Below are 22,166 nucleotides of genomic sequence, written 5' to 3' on the forward strand. Positions count from 1 at the left end.
TCGGGTTCTCGAGTTCTGACCCCGTTTATGTTCCAGGAGACTATTTCAAGGGATGGCCTTCTTCACCGCACAGAACGCATGTAGCATTTATCTCCTCACCTTTTCTGGTAAGTTCGCAATCTTTTGTGCAATGATTGCCCAAACATTTGACGCATCTGTATGGAAAAGAGCACTTGTTTTGGGCATGTCCGTACCTCTGGCATCTGAAGCATTGGCTCTGATTTTCTGCCTTTCTTTTTGATTCCACTACTATGCAGAGATTGTAGAGGCGTCTTATTTCGAAAATCTCCTTTCTCTGAGTTTCGACCAGGTATAAGGGTATAAACTTTTTGGTTTTATTGGATGTCATTCTGGACACCTCGGCGTCATGGATTCCTTGGACCTTTTTTGGATAAAAAAATGTAATAAAAATTGATGTTAGTTGTGGCAACGGCGTTATGACATTAACGACATTTCATGAGTGTCAACCTAACTTCGTTCTAGTTACAAAAACTTGAGAAAATTATTTCATGGCCAACCGACTGCTAAAATAAATTTGAATGCAGTATACCAACTTCGTTAGTGATCTCGTATATAGACCTGTTGAAGTCTTGACGGATGCAACTCGAGCAATACCGTCAGGTCCGGGAAATAACTTCTCAATTCGTCCGAAAAGCCGATAAGTGGCAGGGCTTGAGTTCAAATCTTTTATGAAGACAATATCTCCCGCCGACGGACATGGATTGTCATTTTGCCACTTTTCACGTTGCATTAGGGTATGTAGATATTCTCTGGACCATTTTGTCCAGAATTGTTGAAACAATCTGCGTTGTTGTTCTCCACGTTTAAGGTGGGTTTTCTCATCCCCGTATATAATTTCCGGTGTGGATAATAGTGGTGCGCCTATCAGAAAATGTCCGGGAATCAGCGGATACAGAAGGATCTGAGGACAGTGGGCATATGGGTCGGCTGTTCAATACCGCTTCAATTCGAGCAAAAAGGGTGGAAAGTTCTTCAAAAGTGTAGGCGGTAGAGCACAACATTTTGTTGAGCAATCGTTAGGCAGATTTAACACCCGCTTCCCATATTCCTCCAAAATGTGGTGAATATGGGAGAATAAATTTCCATGTAATGAATTTTTTCGATAAATTCTAGAATATATCTTCTAGAAATAAAACGATCTAACGTTGAGATAAAGGCTTTAACGTTAAGAGAGGAAACCACTTCCGAATGCACAGCTTTGGTAACCAGGCAAACGAATAATGCTAGGTAAGATTTCAAAATTGTCGGTTTCCGAGCGTTGTTCGAACGATATGCAAATGGTCCCGCAAAGTCTACGCCTACTTTACTGAAAGGACGTGATATATTTACCCTAGGTACAGGAATTGGTGCCATCAGAGGCTGAAATGTTCTACCTCTAAATCTGGAACAGGTAAGACATTTTCTAATATTTGCCCTCATCAAACTTCTTAGAGAAAGTATCCAGAAATTCTGTCGGATTAAACTCATTGTGGTATTGGGTCCGGAATGCAGTGCAGTCAAATGAAAATGTCTACATATTAATCGCGATAAAGCAGCCCTTTTCGGCAATAAAATTGGATGCTCAGCTGCCTGGAATAAGGAAGAAAACTGCAATCTACCGCCCACCCTGATTAATCCTAAAGCATCAACAAAAAGATTCAAGCTTCTCAAACCCTTTTCGATAGTGTCATGTTTTTCCAAATTTTTGCGTAAACTGGAAAAGTAATGAGATTGAGTGAAGAGCATTATTCAATTCATTTTGTGACCAGATACCAGGGAACCAGATAAACGCGATCGCGACTTCGACTTAGAACGGCAATTGAAAATGAATCATGTATATAAGCAAACACTCTTTTTGCTTTGTTCAAGTTTGAGAAATCTTCTATTACTACTAATAACGGATTTTTAGGTTCCTGTTTGGTGGTTGTTATGTTTATGTGAACTTTAAGTTCGGGCAGGGGCGAAACTCTGTTGAACTCAGCAGAGGAAACAGGCCAATTAGAAAGAGGAGTACTCAAGAATTCAGGACCATTCATCCAAAATTCATGAGTTTCACGAACTATGAATTTTTGAGGTGTCAGACCCCGTGAGGGTAAATCAGTAGGATTTGACGTTGCGTTGTAGGGATATGATACCAGGACGTATCGGGAACATTATCGTTTATCGCGACAACACGATTCGCGACAAAAGTTTTAAGTTGATGTGAGGGCGTAGATATCCACGTAAGCACGATTTGAGAATCGGAAAACAAACGGACTTCAGTGATTGTGACGGGAAATTTATGACATAAAATATTTCTGACCAGTTTCGCTAATAAAACTGCACTTGCTAATTCCAACCGAGGAACCGACAACGTTTTTAGTGGAGCTACTTTAATTTTAGCAGCCCATAAATGTGATGAGATGCAACCATCTATAGACACTGAAAGGTACACAGCGGCTGCGTAAGCCTTCTCTGATGCATCGCAAAAGCCTGCTAAAACTACTTCACATCGAGGCGAGGAAATAATACAACCAGGAATTGTTATAGTCGATAATAAGTGAATATTGTCTACTATTCTCGACCACTCATCAGTACAAGAAGTGGATATAGATTCATCCCAGCCTAATTTTTCCATCCACATTTTCTGCATTAACAGTTTCATGGAAACTACAACGGGAGCCAAAAATCCAACCGGATCGAAAATTCGGGCTATATAAGATAGGACCGATCTTTTGGTGGCCGTATCACCGAATCGATCAACACTGAAGCAGAATGAATCAGTTTTGGGTATCCATCCCAATCCTAAAATTTAGATTCCCACGGAATCGTCATTGAAACTAACCAGAGACTCAATATAATCGGCAGGTAGCCCTGTCAAAACTTCAGGACGGTTGCTAGACCATTTTTTCAACGAAAAGCATCCTTTTTTTAATAATTCCCGAAGTTCATTTCGCAGCTCTATTGCTTGATTCACGTCAAACGCCCCTTTGATAATGTCATCGACATATATGTATGTCGTTCAAAACAACCTGAGCTGCGTTGGAATAATTGCTACCCTCATCATAAAAAAGTTGTTTCAATACACGGGTAGCCAAAAAAGCCGAAGTTTTCAAACCATAAGTAACCGTATTTAGTTCGAATTCGACTACTGGTCCATTTGGAGATGGACGCCAGAATATGTGTTGAAAAATGCCATCAGTTTTACTTAGAAGGATCTGCCTGTACATTTTCTGTGCATCGGCGCAAATAGCTATTGGATACATTCGGAAACGCAGGAGAATAATTGTGATGTCCTTTTTTAACTTAGGACCACTAACCAATCTATCATTAAGTGATATACCCGACAAATCCGGATCAGATGCGTTGAAGACAACACGAAGTTTAGTTGATGAACTAGACTCCTTACGCACTACATGATGTGGAATTACGTACTTATTTGAAATTTTGGAAGGTGTCATATGACCTAACTCTAAATATTCGGACATGAATTTCGTATATGAATTGTATGAATCAGAATCTCTTAGTAGTCGTTTTTCTAAAGACAAAAAGGACTTCAGGGAGCGATTTGAATTGTGACGGAGCTGTGGAGACGTATTTTCCATTCTAAATGGCAAGGAAACAATATAACGACTGCTTTCGTTACGCGAATGAGTTGATGAAAAATGATTCTCTACATATTCATCCTCAGGATTGACAACAGGAGCATCTGAAATCTCCTCCAACGTCGAAAAATTTTGTATCTGATCACTCAGAGCCGACTGCGTGTTGTATTTCAAGGTTGAATTTGTTTATGAATAATACACATTGGATGAGTTATTGTTTAATACTGATTCTTGTAACACAGAATACATCAAGTAGCACCTGTGTGTCCCCTGCGCAGCAGGTGGCGCACACTAATTATCTAATACTCAATATCATGTTCTGATGAGACTTCGCGTCTGAAGCGGGAATTAGATGTGTTGCTACCTCTGTCACAGTCAAATGATCATTATAGATCACTGTATAAGCAAACCAAATCAAAGTATGATAAATCATTACTTTCAGATCGGAAAAGGTGCTATGCCGAACGCATTGATAAATCTGACAATAAGTCCAGGTGTTTGTGGTCCATTTGTAATGAGATATCTGGAAGAAAAAGACAGGGTGGTGATTGTCAAATCGAGGGCGTTGATTCTGAGATAGCCGACTCATATAACGATCATTTAGCATACACAATTCCTAAACTACTAGAAAAGCTTCCGCTTTCTCAGTTTCAATGCTCCCTTGATGACAACAATCAGTCTATTCCCTTTACACCACTTACATCTACTGAGCTCATAAATTACGGATCGAAACTTAAGAATAAAAAAACTAGTGGTCAAGACGGCATCCCCACATCGTTAATAAAAGCATGCTTGGAAGATATTCAGGATATCTTATGTTACATTATAAATAACTCCTTAAAATACGGTGTTTTTCCCGAGCAGCTGAAATTGGCAAAGATTATACCCCTTTTCAAAAAAGGCGATCCTCATAAACTTGAAAATTATCGTCCTATTAGTTTATTACAGAGTTTTTCAAAATTATTCGAAATTATTGTCCTTTCTAAATTACTAGCGTTTTTTAATAGCTGCAACATCATAAATACGAATCAACATGGCTCAATAAAAAATAAATCTACAACCACAGCTATATTTGATTTCACTCAAAAAATTGTCGAGCAGCTCGAGAGGGGAAATTTGACTTTGGGGATGTTTTTGGACCTTTCCAAGGCATTTGACTGCATCAATAAAGAAATACTTCTGAAGAAACTGTATGCTTATGGAGTGAGAGGTCCGGCATACTCTTAGTTGTCCACTTATTTAAATGGAAGGAAACAATATGTTTCAATAAACAGATCAGGCAGGAATTTCAGTTCTCGTGTTGTTGAATTGATGGTAGGCATTCCACAGGGCAGTATTCTGGGCCCCTTGCTCTTTTTGATCTACATAAACGATCTAAGCCTTGTTTTGTACCAGCTGTTGAAATATGTTGATGACACAGATATCCTAGTGTGGAGTGATAGTCTTAGCAATATTGAGGAAATAGCATCCGAACAACTGAATTCAGTGACAAAATGGTTTTCAAATAACCGATTGGTTCTAAACACTGATAAGACACCTCTATTTTATTTCGGACAAAGAGGTCAAGGGTAGATTTACCTGAAAACCTGACTATAGATGGCATGCAAATCAAATTAGAAAAGAACCATAAATTTTTAGGTATCTACATAGATGAATTTCTTGATTGGGGAACTCATATTGACTATTTATGCCATAAACTGAGCACCACATCTTTCGCAATCAAAAATGTTTCAAAACTTATAGACATCAAGCAATCTATTGTTCTCTACCATGCATGTTTGGAATCTGTTGTTACATAGATACGGCATTGTATTTTGGGGGACAAATGCAAAGGTTCAAAAAATTTTTATTATTCAAAAAAGAGTCTTACGCTATATAAATAACATGAAGTTCAGAGATAGTTGTAGGGGAGTGTTCAGACAGAATAAAATATTTACCATCTATGCATTGTACATATATAAATGCCTCCTATTTCTATTCAAATACAATGAAACTTTTTCATCTCAGGCCAGTCACAATTATGCCACAGGAGGACTAAATATAAATTATCCTCCTCATTCATTGTCAATAACAGAAAGGAGTACGTATTATAGATGCATCAAATTTTATAACTGTCTTCCAAAGAAAACAAAGTTATTACGATTTGATAGTGTTTTCAAGAAAAAAGTTGAGGAATATCTGATAAATTTGGAACCTTATTGTCTTAATGATTTCTTGGCTTCAAGGGGGGTACCCTAGGTTAAGAAAGTATTGTTTTCATGACGCCATTTCTTTATAATTTGTAAATTATTCTGGAATAAAGAGATTTATTTATTTATTTATTTATTTACTACAACATCTCCCTCTTTTTCTTTTTTTTTAAATAAAATAAATTCATTATGTTCACCGAAAACTTAAATCACATTCTGTATTTATTAATTCCTCAAAACAGAAAACGTCCATGTGACTTTGTCTAATATTACTCAAAAAAAAATGACCAAAGTAAAAACAAAACAGATCATAATCAATCATATATTTTTCATTTAAGGTTGAAATCCGTCAACTGGTTTCACCACTCTACCAAATTTTGTTCGGTACCAATTATTCTGGGCACATGTTTCATTATCAGATTTGAAGTCATTTACATATTCACTAATGTTCAAATTCATACTTTCAAACTTTTCCGATGATGGTTAAGGATCTATTTTTAAATGTTGCTTATTTCTGGTGAATATTCTTCCAGAACTGTGTTTTACTTCATAGCTTCTGGGATTTTTATTGACCTTAATAATAGTGCCAGGAATATTATATTGTTTGCCATTTTTCATTAGAACTCTTTGGCTTACTTTCAACGAGGGTAATTTTCTTGTTTTTCTATCATAATAGAATTTGCTGACTTTTTGCTTTTGCTGTGAATTTTTTCTATGTGAGTGGTTGTTAATTATTTTAGGCTTTAGGTGACTTTTTGTTATAGGTAATATGCTCCTAAGGTTCCGAGACATAAGTAATTGTGCGGGGGAGTATAATTTTTTATCAATCGGAGTATTATGTAATTCTAATAGAGCTAGATAGGGATCAGTTTTTTCATAAAAGCATTTGTTAAGAATGGTTTTTATCGTACCTATTTGTCTTTCAACTTGACCATTAGATTGCGGGAAATATGGACTTGAATATGTGCAATCGAACCCCCATTCTTCGGAAAATTTTTTGAATAGATCAGAACATAATTGTGTACCGTTATCCGATACTATTTCGGAAGGTATGCCCAGAAGCGAGAAGATATGTTTCAAATATGAAATTACGTTTTCTGACGTGATATTATTCTGAAGACATTTTATATCACAAAATTTCGAAAAGTAGTCCACAATGCAAATATAAAAGGATCCGTTCAGTTTGAACAATGGCAATCTTTTCCCAGGCTCTGAGAGGAATTTTGTGATTAATTACCCAGTCAACCAGTTTCAGTCACAGGGAAGTTGTTGGGAATTACCACATTGGAAATGCGACTTCACAATGTTGATTTAAAAAAAAGCCACCAGTACTTACTGGAGAGTGCTTAATGTCCGCAACATCGCATATCGCGGGTAATTACCCAGTACATCACATAGTAGGTGTAAAAAAAGGACCCTAGACAGCAACTTTGCGACTTCTCATTTTGGAGGTTTTTGGAACGATTATTTTGACAGAATAAACTACCAAAGTGTATCCTCTATTGAAGTTATATTCATGTTCAATTTGATAATTACCATCGTGGCAATCAATTTGCACTCTATATTCGAGGCGTTCCGAGGAAAAGTGACCCAAGCTACAATTTTTCTGAAATTGAATTAACAGTAGGAACTGCCTGAAAATGAATCAAAATTTTATATACTCGTAAACTCAATTTCAGAAAAAATGTAGCTTGGACCTCTTCAGCTCTAAACGCCTCATTTGTACCCTGTGTTTACTCTTTACTCTTACCTACATATATTTCGCATTCTGCTCTCTTCCTCAAAAGGGAAATTGAACAACTATATGAATTACTGATATCTTTTTATTCAAGATTAATATGTTTCATACAAATCCAAATATATAAAATAAAGAACATATATCTTGTTATAAATCTTCATTCCACTTCAGGAACGGCATGGTCCAGCTGAAGAAGAAAAAATCAGAGCTGTATTGATAGTAATAAATTGAGTGTCATGAGAAATCTAACAACAGTAGAAGGTGATTTTTTTCAGCACAGTATCTAAAATAATAATTTGAAGTTCTCTCGATGATTCAAATCAATTCCAAGTTTGATTTTGAAGGTTGTGAATGTTACTTATCACCTAAATGCATATGAGGTATGTTGAACGTTACAAAGGTGCAAAAATGGGGAGGATAAGAGGGCCAAGAAGTGATTATTTCAATAGGTTATATAAATACTCACCTTTTACTGCACGTTAATTAATCAATCAACGTCAAGTAACACTTAACTAAAACGAAATTTAATAATAGAACAGCTCGGTTAAAAAAATTATCCTAAAAATTAATTCATAAAGATTTTGTTTGTTCATTCTCTCAACACAACGCAGTCACAGAACGAAACACGTCACACCACGTTTTGCATAGCGGGATTTAGGTTATGAGTTAACCTCGAGACCGCGTGCTGATAAATAGAACATTAGAAACAGTTACTGAAAGTTTTTCTTAGAGAAGTCGCTGGATAGAGTTCATCGAAATTTATTCACAACACATCATTTCATGTTCTAAAAATATCACAGATTCAATATTTCAAAAATATCAACAGAGAGAAGTCGCATAATAGTAGCTATGTTCACTTCATCGGAACATCTCGATATGATGTTACATGCAACCACTAGGGATCTAAAGTTGAGGAATTCGCAAACTTAACAATATGCGGACGTTAATGTCCACAATGTGAAATCTTAAGTACATCCATGAATCTTCTCAAAGAAGCGCTTCAATGCGATATTTTTGGGTACTCCCTGCGACTTACTGTTACATTTCTGGTTGACTGGGTAAAGGTACCATAGGAGGGGAATTCGAAAACATAACACAGGATCGACATGATGCTATAAGGTTGTCTATGTCTTTCCATATGTTTGGCCAATAAAATAGAGTACGAGCTCTAAATGTTGTTTTTTCTCTACCCTGGTGGCTGGTATGTAATTTTTTCAATAACTCTGTTTGTAACGTCCTGGGAATTATAATACGCCGATTGAAAAATATAAGTCCGTCAGAATAAGATAAGTCTCCCCTAATAATGTGATATGATTTTAAATCCGAGTTCAAGCTTTTAATTTTTGGCCATCCATTTTTTATGTACTCAATTAATTTTGATAATTTTTTTCATTTAATAGGAATTCGTCGTTGTGTTTATCTTTTTTCATGTCGTGTGCTCTAGATAAAGCATCTGCAATGTAGAGACTGGATCCACATCTATATTTCAGATTTATGCTATAGGGTTGTAATTGAATCAACATGCGTTGTAAACGTAAAGGACATGAATTTAATGGTTTTTTCATAATTGATACCAAGGGCTTGTAATCAGTTTCTATTGTTATGTCTATACCATAGATATATTGATGAAATCGCAAACATGAATATGTAATTGCGTACATTTCTTTCTCAATTTGTGCCCAATTTTGTTGATTTTCTGATAGAGATTTGGAAATGTAATAAACTGGTAAATTACACTGAATTAATACCCCCCCTATTGCTTTTTGTGAGGAATTCACTGATAAAGTTATTGGTTTTTTATCATCGAAAAATTGTAGTACGGAACTTTTTGTTAATTTTTTTTTTAGACGATTGAATGTATCTTGTTGGGGTTGATCCCAGTGCCATAATATGTCTTTTTTGAGAAGTTTTCGCAGATTTTCGGTTTCAAACGACATGTTTTCTACAAATTTGGATACATATGTGATTATTCCAAGGAATCTTTCAACATCCCTTTTGTTTTCCGGTGTGATTTTCCGCATTTAGCACACGTTTTTCCGAAGGCTGGACATTGGTTCACTCCATGAAGTCTTCCACAATTCCGGCATGAGAACTGCCTCTTTTCTTGATTATAATTACCAGCACTACATTTCTTGCAGTGATGACAACGTTCTCCTTGAATTTTTCGAGAAGAACTTTCGCTCTTCTTGTTTCCAGTGTAATGTGAATTGAATGTGGAGAATTGCCTTTGATGCACATTCACTTTGTTTATGGTTAGGTCAGAAGTATTCTTGTTAATGGTTTCCATCTGCGCTTGTGTTCTCTCGGCGAGTTTACATCTTGAAATTGCTTTTTCCAAATTTAATTCCTTCACTCCAAGTAATTCTTTCTTCAAATTGTTGTTGAGAATGCCTAATATCAATTTATCACGTATTAAGCTATCTCGTAGATTTTCAAATTCGCAGGAACTACTTAATTGACGAAGAACTTTGATATAATTATCGATACTTTCATGTTGTTGCTGATTGCGTAGAAAAAAAAAATGTCGTTCATAGGTTACATTTTTTTCGGGAAGAAATTTTCAAATTTATTTATTACGGTATCTAAATCTATTTTCACTTCATCGTCGTTCCATTCGAACTGGTTGTATATTTTCAAGGATTCATTTCCAATGCAGGATGATTTTTTGATGAGGTCTGATGCTTTTAGGTAAAGGTCGAATTTTTGCTTGAAGAATTGCCAGCTTTCGTCCAACGGGATGCTGAAATCCATTTGATCTGATGGTGAAATTCCCGTTGCCATTTCGAAGTAAAATTTTTAATATACGATTATTAAAATGTAATTTCACTTGATGTACCTAGTATTTGTAGGATCCTGTTCGCAGCGCCATGTTGTATTTCAAGGTTGAATTTGTTTATGAATAATACACATTGGATGAGTTATTGTTTAATACTGATTCTTGTAAAACAGAACACATCAAGTAGCACCTGTGTGTCCCCTGCGCAGCAGGTGGCGCACACTAATTATCTAATACTACAACAATATCTTTTTTTTGTGTAGCAGGGGAAAATCTGCAAGTTAAACGAACCACCCTCTCCTGAGGGGGAACAAGTGTGGGGATTCTCACTCTCCTGAGCTCGAGATCCACTAAGAACCCTTAACTGCTTCTTGAATTGGTTCCGGGCATTTGCCTATAAGCCGTTCATCACTTAGTCGGTTTTCTTCTAGCACACTATCGTGCTGGGATTTATGTGTTTATCCTCTAATGGATAACACTTTATTGGATTTTTCAACGAGTTTATGTCCTTATTTCAATCTCTTCTTAATTGATGTCTGGGTCTCCTTCGGTAAATTCGCATTCACCTTTTGTCTTCCTCTAGGTCGTAGTCCACTAGTCTCCTGAGTTCTTGATTAGGATGGTTCTTCGATGTTTCGAATAATTTCTCTGCTTTTCTGTTCATGAATTGCGTTATGGTTTCCCATTTTAGGTCCCTATAAATCTGTCTATTCCTGACAAACCAAGGTGCAACTATTGCACATCGAAGCAGCATGTTTTCAGTGGCCTGAATTCTTTTGATATGGCTCTTTGCCGCGAAACCCCAGGCAACTGATCCATAAGTCAGTTGAGGCCTAGCAACGGCTTTGATTATCTTCAATTTTGTCTCTTTCGACATGTGGCTTCTTCTTCCTATTAGTGGGTCTATTCATCGCTGCTTTCGTTTTGTCGATTGCTTGTTTGATATGACTTTTCCAAGTAAGTCCTTTGTCAAGCGTTATTCCTTAATATTGGCTTCATTTTTCCAGTCGACTTCTTCGCCGTCAACTTCTAGATTCGTTGTCGGTCGCAGTCTTCTCTTCTGGAGTAATATTGCTTGGCTCTGTTGTGTTCTGATGAGTTACCCAAAAAAAGGGGATGAATAATTAAACGTGACTATTACGTTTATTTAAAATTAAGAATGTCGCATACAATATGTTTCTTCGAATACAATATTAAGACTGGCGGTAATGCCAGATGCAGTTTGATTAGTATCTACTAAGATGTCTAAAACACTGGTGTGTGCACTTGTCACTTTTTGCAAGCATCAACATTTCAGAAAATCGGGGATATGGGATCAGTTTCGTGGCGGCGCCACCATGTCATTTGCTTCGTTCTATCCTTGTTCTACCAAAGGAAGTCCAATGATCTCTCGTTTTATTTTGTTTTGCGTTCATATATAGAATATCGATCAACGAGTTCAAAATATGAACTGTCCCATTTTGTCAGCTGTTAAGGATTATTTGTGATTTACACTTTAATTTTCTTTGTAAAAACAAATCCTTCAATATTTTCAACACTATCGAATAAGGGTTCGAAGGAGTATTTACTATTTTTCTTCAAGATAATTTCCGTTTGACAAATTGAATTCGTGAGGGGGGATAATTCAATATGATATTAATAAAACACAGTTGATTGGTCAAATATCCAATATATTCAGTTGACGGAAAGGGAATTTTCACTATATCTATCAGGAAGAATATTTTAAGTAACAGATTCGAATAGATTTATGTATTTCTGATTCTCAATACATGCTCACAATTCACATTACGTATTTCCAATACAGTTTCTTTGAAACATTGCTGAAGTTTCCATAAAACTTAGTTTTATGGTGGTTGGTTCTGCTTCAAATTCCAACAACACCGAATTCTTAGCTGTAGTTCTTGATTGTCCATACAGAAAACTGAACGACATGTTGAATAAATGAATGTTCTACATCCCTTTCTCGAAACTAATTCATTTTCACACACCAATAATCGTTTATAAATAGAACATATTCGTGAGTCGTAGCAAGTATTCAAATTATTTTCAAATATCAATTGACAATGCACTGTCAAATTCCAAACAGCGCTACCTACAGTAGGAGAAACGAAACTGATCCCATATCCCCACGAAATTAAAAACAAAATCGAATCAGTGAATACACCAGAGTTTTAGACATCTTAGTATCTACATAATATCAAAACATGCGCAGGAATTCGGAAGATATAACAATTCCTCCCCTGCAAATATAGATTTTACAATTCAGTACATATTCAAAATCGACAACAATCTCAAATAAATGCTTATACATTATTCAGGTACATCAATATATATTTACATTGTGATGATTATATAATATCAACCATTAATTTCCTGAAATGATCATTTCAATTATTTCATAAAGCATGTTCAAATCACAATTCATGAGAATCAATTATAATCACAAACATACCTACTTAGAAGTATATTATTTTCATTTATACATTTTTTTTAATTCGTGATGATCGTCTCAGTCGATCATTATTGGATGAATAAGTAGGGTCGTGTTTATTAATATCACAGCTGATTGAATTATTATCATTGAATTTGAGCATTTGATCTAAATGTCTTTTATAAATCAAACCTGTATCTGTTTTGATACGAAAAGTAACTGGAGACAATTGATCTATTATTATTCCTTTCACACGTTTATTTCGTGCAGAACTTGAGAAATCATCAACCATCACAATATCTCCCACCGCAAAATTTCTTTCCTTACTTGTTGAATTATTAACCGATGTTTTGAACTGATACATATCGACATTATCTAAATGATTAGGTTTCAACAGATCGAATCTTGTTTTTATTTCTCTACCATACATTAGAAAACTCGGAGATCTACCTGTTGACGAATGTTCAACTCTTCTATAATCAAAAAGAAATAAATCAATCGCGTACTTCAGATTTCTACCACTTTTTACAATTTTTCCTACTTTGTCTTTAAAAGTTCCGACAAAATTTTCCGCAGCACCATTAGATGCTGGGTGTCTAGGAGGTGAAATCGTATGAGCTATATTATTGATAGATAAAAAATTCTCAAAACTTCTGTCGGTGAATTGAGGATCACCATCTGTCACAATGTGATTACATAATCCAAATCTGACAAATAAATCTTTAAAATAATCTATAATTCTCTCAGATTTGGTGTTCATGCCAAAATCATAAATTTCCGGCCACTTACTATAAGCGTCTATTACAATTAAGATCATTCGTCCAAACCAAGGTCCTAAAAAATCAACATGAATACGAGACCATGCTCTATTTGGATACGGCCAATGTGCACTCGAAATTTTCGTTGGATTTTTTCTATTAGAAACACAAATTTCGCAACTTGTACTTATTTCTTCAATCTCAGAATCAAGATTTGGCCACCAAAAATAGGAACGAGCCAACTGTTTCATTTTACATAGGTATACCTAAATGTGACGCATGCAGCTCTTTCAAAATTTCAGATTGAAGAGATTTAGGAATTATTATTCTGATTCCCCAAAATAAGCAATCCTGATCTAAATTCAGTTCATTTCTTCTAAAATAGAATTTTTTCTCAAAATCACACAACTCTTTACTATCAGACGGCCAACTACTTGAAATGAATTGTACAATTTTCTTCAACTTATCATCTTTCCTTGTCTCTTGCTTTATACGTTTAAAATTTACGCAAGGCATACCCTCTGATATGTAATTAATAACTGAGAATTTCGAATCAAAAACTTGAATTTTATCCTCAATTGGAAGTCTCGATAAAGCATCACAATTACCATTTGCTGATGTTTTAATAATTTCAATTTTATATTTAAATGAGCACAAAAAGTAAGCCCATCTTTGCAGTCGGTTTTGGATCATATTTCCTCCATTTTTATTAGAACCGAAAATAAATTTTAATGGTTCATGATCAGATTTTAAAATGATCTCGTTACCACAAATATATTGATAGAACTTTTTGAAACCAAAAATTATTGCCGCTGCTTCTTTGTCGATGATAGCCCTATGACGTTCATTAAATGAAATAATTTTTGATGCGAATGCTATGGGACGCTCAGAACCATCCGAATACCTATGAGACAAAATCCGAAGCATCACATGCTAAAACTAATTGTTCTTCAGGATTATATAACGTCAAAACTTTCGGAGATGCCAACTCACTTTTAATCCAAAAAAATGCATCATCGCATTCTTTTGTCCAATTCCAACCTGTGTTATTTTTCAGAAGTTCATGAAGGCATTTCAGTTTTTGAGCCCGATTACATAAATATGAATCATAATAGTTAATTAAACCAAGAAAAGCTTTCAATTGCTTCGAATTTTGTGGTTGTGGTACTTCCAGAATTGCTTTTGTTTTTGTCGGTGACAGATGCAAGCCTTTTTCGTTTAATAAAAAACCCAAAATTTCAACTTCACTTCGGAAAAAATCACACTTTTGTGCATTCACTTTCAACCCGGCATTTTCAAGCCTACTAAAAATTTGATTCAAAATTTTCAGATGTTCTTCATCAGTTCTGCCAGTGCAGTTCTGTTATCTATATAAACTTTAACAAATGGAATGCCTTTGAGAATATCGCAAAGAATTTCCTGACATTCACCTGGGCTCGATGCTATTCCTTCAGGAAGTTTTTTATATCTGAAAAGACCATCTTCTGTAATTATTGTTAAAGCATCACACGACATTTCATCAACAGGAAATTGCATAAAAGCATCTGCTAAATCGATTTGCGACCATTTCTTACCATATTGAAGATTTGAAAATATTTCTTCTTCACTAGGAACCGGTGCTCTCTTAATAATCAAAGATGGGTTGACCGTTACTTTAAAATTACCACAGATACGAACTGACCCATTTGATTTTAGAACAGGTACTATGGGTGTTGCCCACTCACTTACTTTTACAGGTTCCAGGTTACCTAAACTAATTAAACGATTAATTTCATCGGAAACTTTAGATTTTAAAGCAAACGGTACTTTATAAGGTTTAAGTTGAATCGGCTTACTACCTTCTTTAAATTTCAATTGAATTTTTCTTCCTGTATATTCACCTTGACCTTCAGAAAATAATGACGGAAATTTCTCTTTCATAGATATCATAATAGAATTATGATCAAAATATAAGAATACAGAATTCTCACTTGAATTGAAATGAACAGGCCAAAAATTGAATTTTTTTAACCAGCATCGTCCAATCAAAGAAGGACCTGAGCCTGGTAAAACATAACACTTCAAATATGAAATTTTTAGATCATTCAATTCACATATCATATTATTCATAACCCCTAGTGGTTTTAAATTCTGTTTACCATAAGTCACATGCGCAGGAATTCGGAAGATATAACAGGCTCTTTTGTCCATTGAGTTTGATCCTTGGGGTACTCCAGCCTCTATATCTCTTGTTGTGGAGCATTCTCCTTCCACTTTCACGTAAAATCTTCTATTTTTGAGATAATTCCGGATCAACTTGCATATTTGGACCGAATATCCAGCACATCTCATCTTGTATATTAATCCTTCATGCCATACTCTGTCGAATGCTCTGGCGACGCGACGTCTAGTAAAACAAGACCTGTAGCTTGTTTATTTTGGAATCCCTCTGTAATGTAGTCTGTGAGCCTTAAATAACTGTTGCTCTGTTGATCGCTCTCTTCTGAATCCGAACTGTTCTTGTGGAATTACTTTCAGATTTTTGGTTTCTCATTTAGCCTCGTGGATCTAATTCCTTCCTACCACTTTTCCTATCGCCGACAGTAGAATTATCGGTCTATAGTTTTGTGGGAACTTCTTCTCTTTGAATGGTTTATTGAACACTATGATTTCCGCTGTTTTCCATTTTTCTGGGTAGTGTTCTGTCCTCATAATTCCATTCGCGATATTTGTTAGAGCGGCTATGCCTTTTCTAGGTAATTTGTTCAACATAACATTCGTTATGTTATCGCTTCCGGGAGCTTTCCTCTTCTTCATACTTCTAATTATTTCCCTGATTTCATTTGGCGATGTTGGTTTGCTTATTTCAGCAGCCGCTGGTAATTCATCCATTTCTTCATCATTTTCTTCAACCAGTTCTTGCAGATCTTCATTATCGTCGTCTATCCTGTAATTTATTCTCGATTCTCGTTCGACCGAGTCCTCCAATGCATCTCCCTTATCAGTATTGGTATACGCCATCCCCAATTGTATTCAGTTCTTGAACTCTTTTGTTCCATCGGCTTTTTCTTAGATCTTTCGGGGCATTTTTCAGAACTTGACTATGGTGGTGGAGGTTCCTTCTATTCAGATCATTTTTATTCATCCGATATATTCTTCTGAGTCTTCGATTTTCTCGTATAAGATATTCTTTAGGCGTATCGCCATGCGGATGACTTGGTGCTGGTCTCTTCACTCTTCTCGTGCTTTTTTCGTAAGCACATCATTTGTATTAAATGGCTGTATTTAGCCCAATTGGTATATTCTCTTATTTCCATCGGTTTTTTCTTGGTTCTTCTCCAATTGTCAATTCCTCGGGATTGTTCCCGAGATTCCATCTTCCAAAGTTTCAATCGAGAATTCTTCTTTTTGAATATCGCGATATCTATTACTTTTGGTATTCCTATACCAAAAGCAAGATATGTCGGTAACTCTGGTCCAATCACAATGGCATTTTGTTTTTCGGCGAATCCTTGAGTTTTTTGCCATTTCTATTCTCTGCTCTGCTTTTCCATAATGGGGATTTACAGTTGAAATCTCCGATGCAGATTTTCGGGTTTGTCCCTTCCAACATGTTGTTCATCTCCTCTTCCAATAAATTGTTTGGTGGTCGCTTATATGCCGAAGTAATTTCGACTCTTTGACGATTTAATTCGGCAACAATCGTCACTGTTTCTGTTTCTCCTAGTGTTTCGTCGGATCTACTTTTGAAGTAGTGTTTTAGATCTGTTCTCACCAATATTGCTACTCCTCCTCCGGTGTTTGTAATTCTGTCACATCTATACGTTTCATAATTCATGAAATTCAGTCGTCTGTTCCGGTTTATTCTCGTTTCCTGTAGGTCTATAATATCAGGTTGTCTCTCTGATATTATTTCTTCTATCTCGGCTTTCCGAGTGTTGATTCCGTTTATGATCCACGAGATTATCTTGAGGGATTTCTTCCTAATATCCGTAAGGTCCATTAATTCAGTTTACTAAATAATGCTTGGAGTTTTTTCCCCATTTCCCTCTCAATTTTCAACATTATCTTGTTGAAAATTTTTTCCGTAAAGATATCTAAATCATCGGCTGATTCAGATATCTTTTTCTTCTCCTGTTGACTGTTCACAGCCTGTTTCATTGGAAGCTTCTTCTATTCTTCTTTTTTCTGAACGGGTTTTGGAGTCTCCCTCTTCTTTTCCTGTTCTGTAGGTTTGGTCTCCGCTACTTCCTGAATTTTTTAATCAGTAGTTGTTGTTTTTGTTACCTTCTTTTTCTGTTCAGCTGGTTTTCTCTTTTTTTGGTCACTATCTTGAACTCGCTACAGCCTTTGTAGCTAGCTAGATGGCCCTCTTCTTCACATAAGACGCATATGGCATTTCTCTCTTCACCTTTTCTGGTGAGTGTGCAGTCATTGCTGCTATGGCTTCCTTAGCACTTCACGCATCTCCACGGGAAGGAGCATTTGTTTTGTGCATGTCCGTACCTTTGGCACCTAAATCACTGGCTTGGACTTTCAGGCCTCTTTTTGTGTTCAACCACAATACAGAGGTTGTAGAGTCACTTCACTTCGAAGATTTCCTTTTTCTGGGTTTTAACCAGGTAGAGAGGTATTGGCTTCTTTGTCATTGTCGATGTCATTCTGGACACCTCAGCGTCTTTTATTTCATGGAATATCGGGTCGTCCTTAATCAACACAAGATCAGCGTCGATTGGTAAATGCCTGATGACGGCATATATCTTCTTTTTCCCCTCCATCTGGTAGGTAAAAAATTCTTTACCATGCTGCTCGAAGACTTTTGTGAATTTTCTAAAATCATCTACGGTTGACGCGATGATTTTTATACCGTCTTTAACTACAGTTGCGCGGTTATAGTTTATCTTTTTTGTGTAGAGGGCTTTGGATATCTCTACCCAATCTGAGGTGCCCATCATCGTGATGGGTGGGATTTTATCCTTCTTAGGCACTTCTGGCGCCTTTCTGATATTTTTCTCGTCAGACGAGGAACTTTCTTTGCGCGCGCGCTTTGTAGGAGGCGCATTTTGAGGTTTGACCGAAGGCGTTGTAGGGCTTTTTCTGAACTCCACAGGAATAACTTTTTTCCCCACCGAGTTGGCAACTTCGGCGAAAGTTGAGAGTTTAGGCGCAGAGAGTTTTACAATTTCCTCTTTGGCTTGACGGAGCTCATTTATCAAAATCGAAACCGTTTCATTGAGTTTAGCGATTTCTGCTTCCATGAATTCATTTTCTTCGCGTAAATTTGTCCGACCCACGGACTCACCATCGCTAAACTCTTCCTCGACTTCATCGGTAGCTTCCATGTAGGAACCCTCATTATCTGAGGTCTCCGACATGGCTAAAACTAAAAGAGTTTTTTACAATGGCGATAAATATCAGTAAGAGAGAAAAGAACAAAAATAACCAATTATTCTATAGACAAAGTCTCACCAGATGTAATTTGCACAAGCAACGATCTTCAGATCTGGACTGAATACAATAACAACACAACAAAACTCATTCACAGAACTCTCCCGAATAATCAGTATTCAATCAAATTCCCAAATCGTATGCTCGAAAATCTTTCAACACGTCTGCTTCCGTAGCTTTGCTAGAGGGCACTTTCACTTTGACTTTCTCTTCAACTTTCACTTTTACAACACTATGAATAGGTCTGAATAGGTCTGCTCTTGTCAATACCTCACTCGACACTCGTCAACAATATCGAGAATGCATCATTTATGGGACCAATTTCATAGTACAGCCCAAGAAGGTGTTAACGGCAATAGGAAATCCGGAGGAGACTTTACGGCCTTCACGGTCGAATACGATTGAATAAGTATCTTATCGCCAGGTCAGTGTGGCGTGAAAGTCCTTGCCTTCCACACGGTGGTCCCGGGTTCGAATCCCGAACGAGATTTATTGGATGAAAAATTTACACAAGCATAGCAACTCGACACCGCAACCCAGAAGTAATAGAACGAATTCTACAAGAAACGATTGACGAAACAAATGACTGGTGCATAAAGTGGAAAATCAAGCTCAATGGACAAAAGAGCCAAGCAATATTATTACAGAAGAGAAGACTGCGACCCACAATGAATCTAGAAGTTGACGGCGAAGAAATCGACTGGAAAAATGAAGCCAAATATTTAGGAATAACGCTTGACGAAGGACTTACTTGGAAAAGTCATATCAAACAAGCAATCGATAAAACGAAAGCAGCGATGAATAGACTCTACCCTTTAATAGGAAGAAGAAGCCACATGTCGAAAGAGACAAAATTGAAGATAATCAAAGCCGTTGCTAGGCCTCAACTGACTTATGGATCAGAATAATAATGACCTAAAATGGGAAACCATAACGGAATTCATGAACAGAAAAGCAGAGAAATTATTCGAAACAGCGAAAAACATCCGAATCAAGAACTAAGGAGATTAGTGGACTACGACCCAGAGGAAAACAAGAGGAGAATGCGAATTTACCGAAAGAGACCAGGAGATCAATCAAAAAGGGATTAAAATAACAACAGAAACTTATTCAAAAATTCAATAAAGTGTTAATCCAATAGAGGATAAACACATAAATCCCATCACGATAGTGTGCGAGAAGAAAACCGACTAAGAGATGAACGGTTTATAGGCAAATGCCCGGAACCAAAATTCAAGAAGCAGTTAAGGGTTTTTAGTGGGTCTCGAGCTCAGGAGAGTGAGAAACCCCACACTTGTTCCCCCTCAGGAGAGGGTGGTTCGTCTGATTTGCAGATTTTCCCCCTGCTACACCAAAAAAAAAAAATGCAGCATGTCTATTGGTTGTGAAATGTGGAAAGTTTCATCGGCTAAGTTCAACTCTTCATATGATTTGAGTATATCCTCGGATAAAGAAACAGAGGGTAAATTGTTAGTGATATGTGGTAATAGTGTACACTGTATTTGAAAAGAACTTTGCCCAGATTTGAGGTATAACCTACAGTTGACCAGACCTAATGGTTTAGCATTTGTTTGACCAATGCCAGAAATTGAGACATTGACTGGATCAATTTTCAAACCTAACCGTTTAACTAGATGAACTTGCTGAAATTTATGACTCTGGGTCCAGTACAGCTCTGATGGAAATCATGGAACCATCAACGGCCTTTATTTTCGCTTGTAGAGTACCTAATAATACCTGACCGATTGACTTACATTTCTTATTGACGTGATATGAACTAAAGGTATCGCTGAAAGAAGTTGATTGAGAATTGATATTTTCCCGGGGATCAGAACTACTCGACGCATTACCGTTCTGAAGATTTTCAGAGACGGAATTATTATCACGAACTTTGGTTTCGGGATGTAGACTAGAATGATGTCGATTTGACTTGCTCACTTTACATGACTTTTTGGACGCACAATCTTTGAAGTAATGAAGACGGAGGCAATTGAAGCACCGTTTGGAATTTCGCAAAAAATCGAATTTATCTTTTCTAGACATAGCAGTATAGGAAGGACAGACAAACAAGGGGTGTGAATCATGACATTTTGGACAGCGAAAATTCTTGAACTTTGCTAGAACATTGTGATTTTTAATTTTTGAAGCGGATGCAGAATTGGTGATCAACACATTTTGAACCCTATTTTTATTGCTATCCTTAGAAACTACAGTTACGTCACCACATTCAAAACTAAGAGTGTCATTATTCGCAGCTCTTACATTGAAAAAAATGCATTCTGTTTTGTTCAGATTCAAAATGAGAGCATTCAAGCGGCACCATTCAATGAAACATGCCATCAATCTGGAGCATTTATTCGAGAGTTCACCAGGTGTGCGAAACGATATTGCCAGGGAGGTATCGTCCGCAAAAATAATAATTATACTAGCAATGATATAGTCAGGTAGATCATTGATGAAGAGCACAAAAAGTAAAGGTCCAAGCACAGACCCCTGCGGAACTCCCAAACCCACATCATGCTCATCAGACCAACTCTCCTGGATCCTCACCACCATCGTACGGTTAGTGATGAAGGAACGAAACCATTCTAGCACTATTCCTTTGTAGCCAATGTTGAGCTCATTCAGAATGAACTCGAAGACAAGGCAATCAAACGCTCTGGATAGGTCGAAGAACAACCCGGCAACATAAAAACCACCATTCAAGCTCTCATAGATATATTCCACAATGGAGAGTGTGGCAGTCTGCGTCGATCTACCCAATCGGTGACTAATGGTTGTATTCTGCTTTTCATCTGTAAGTTTCGAATCTGTAGCGTACGATCGATCTGTAAGTGTCCGATTTGCAGATTCGTAAATAATGCAATTCTGAAAAGGTTTCTGTAACCATAGATCTAAGCCTGTAACTATCAAAGTGTCATTTTGGAACAACTTATTGTTTTGAAAATATTTATATCAAAGATACCTGCTTCTCCCAAGCGTTGATTGAAGTTTTGACGTATACATACTTCAATGAACGTCCCAAAGTTATAATCACCTCTCGATCGCGCTTCCATCGCCTTCTCAATTTTATTGATGTCGAGACAGTTACGTTGTATATTACCAACAACAGTTAATGTTTTGAAACCGAGAATTGTTGAGTTTACTGATTATAAAGAAAGTCATTCAAAAAATGTTGAGAAAATGAAAAAATATTATAGGTGCAAGAAAAACGAATTACCTATACTGTTGGAAAAGGCGAAAATATATTTTAAAAAGAAAAT

The 22,166-nt window shown here is 36.5% G+C and overlaps 1 protein-coding gene across 2 annotated transcripts in view; it reads left to right on the top strand.

Annotated features, from left to right (window-relative positions):
• LOC123310584 (cytosolic carboxypeptidase 2-like) overlaps positions 1-22,166 on the top strand; it is a 799,664-nt gene that overhangs the window by 580,122 nt on the left and 197,376 nt on the right. The gene's annotated exons all lie outside the window — the stretch shown is intronic.

The sequence above is a fragment of the Coccinella septempunctata genome, chromosome 3, assembly GCF_907165205.1.
Source record: "Coccinella septempunctata chromosome 3, icCocSept1.1, whole genome shotgun sequence".
NCBI classification, from domain to species: domain Eukaryota; kingdom Metazoa; phylum Arthropoda; class Insecta; order Coleoptera; family Coccinellidae; genus Coccinella; species Coccinella septempunctata.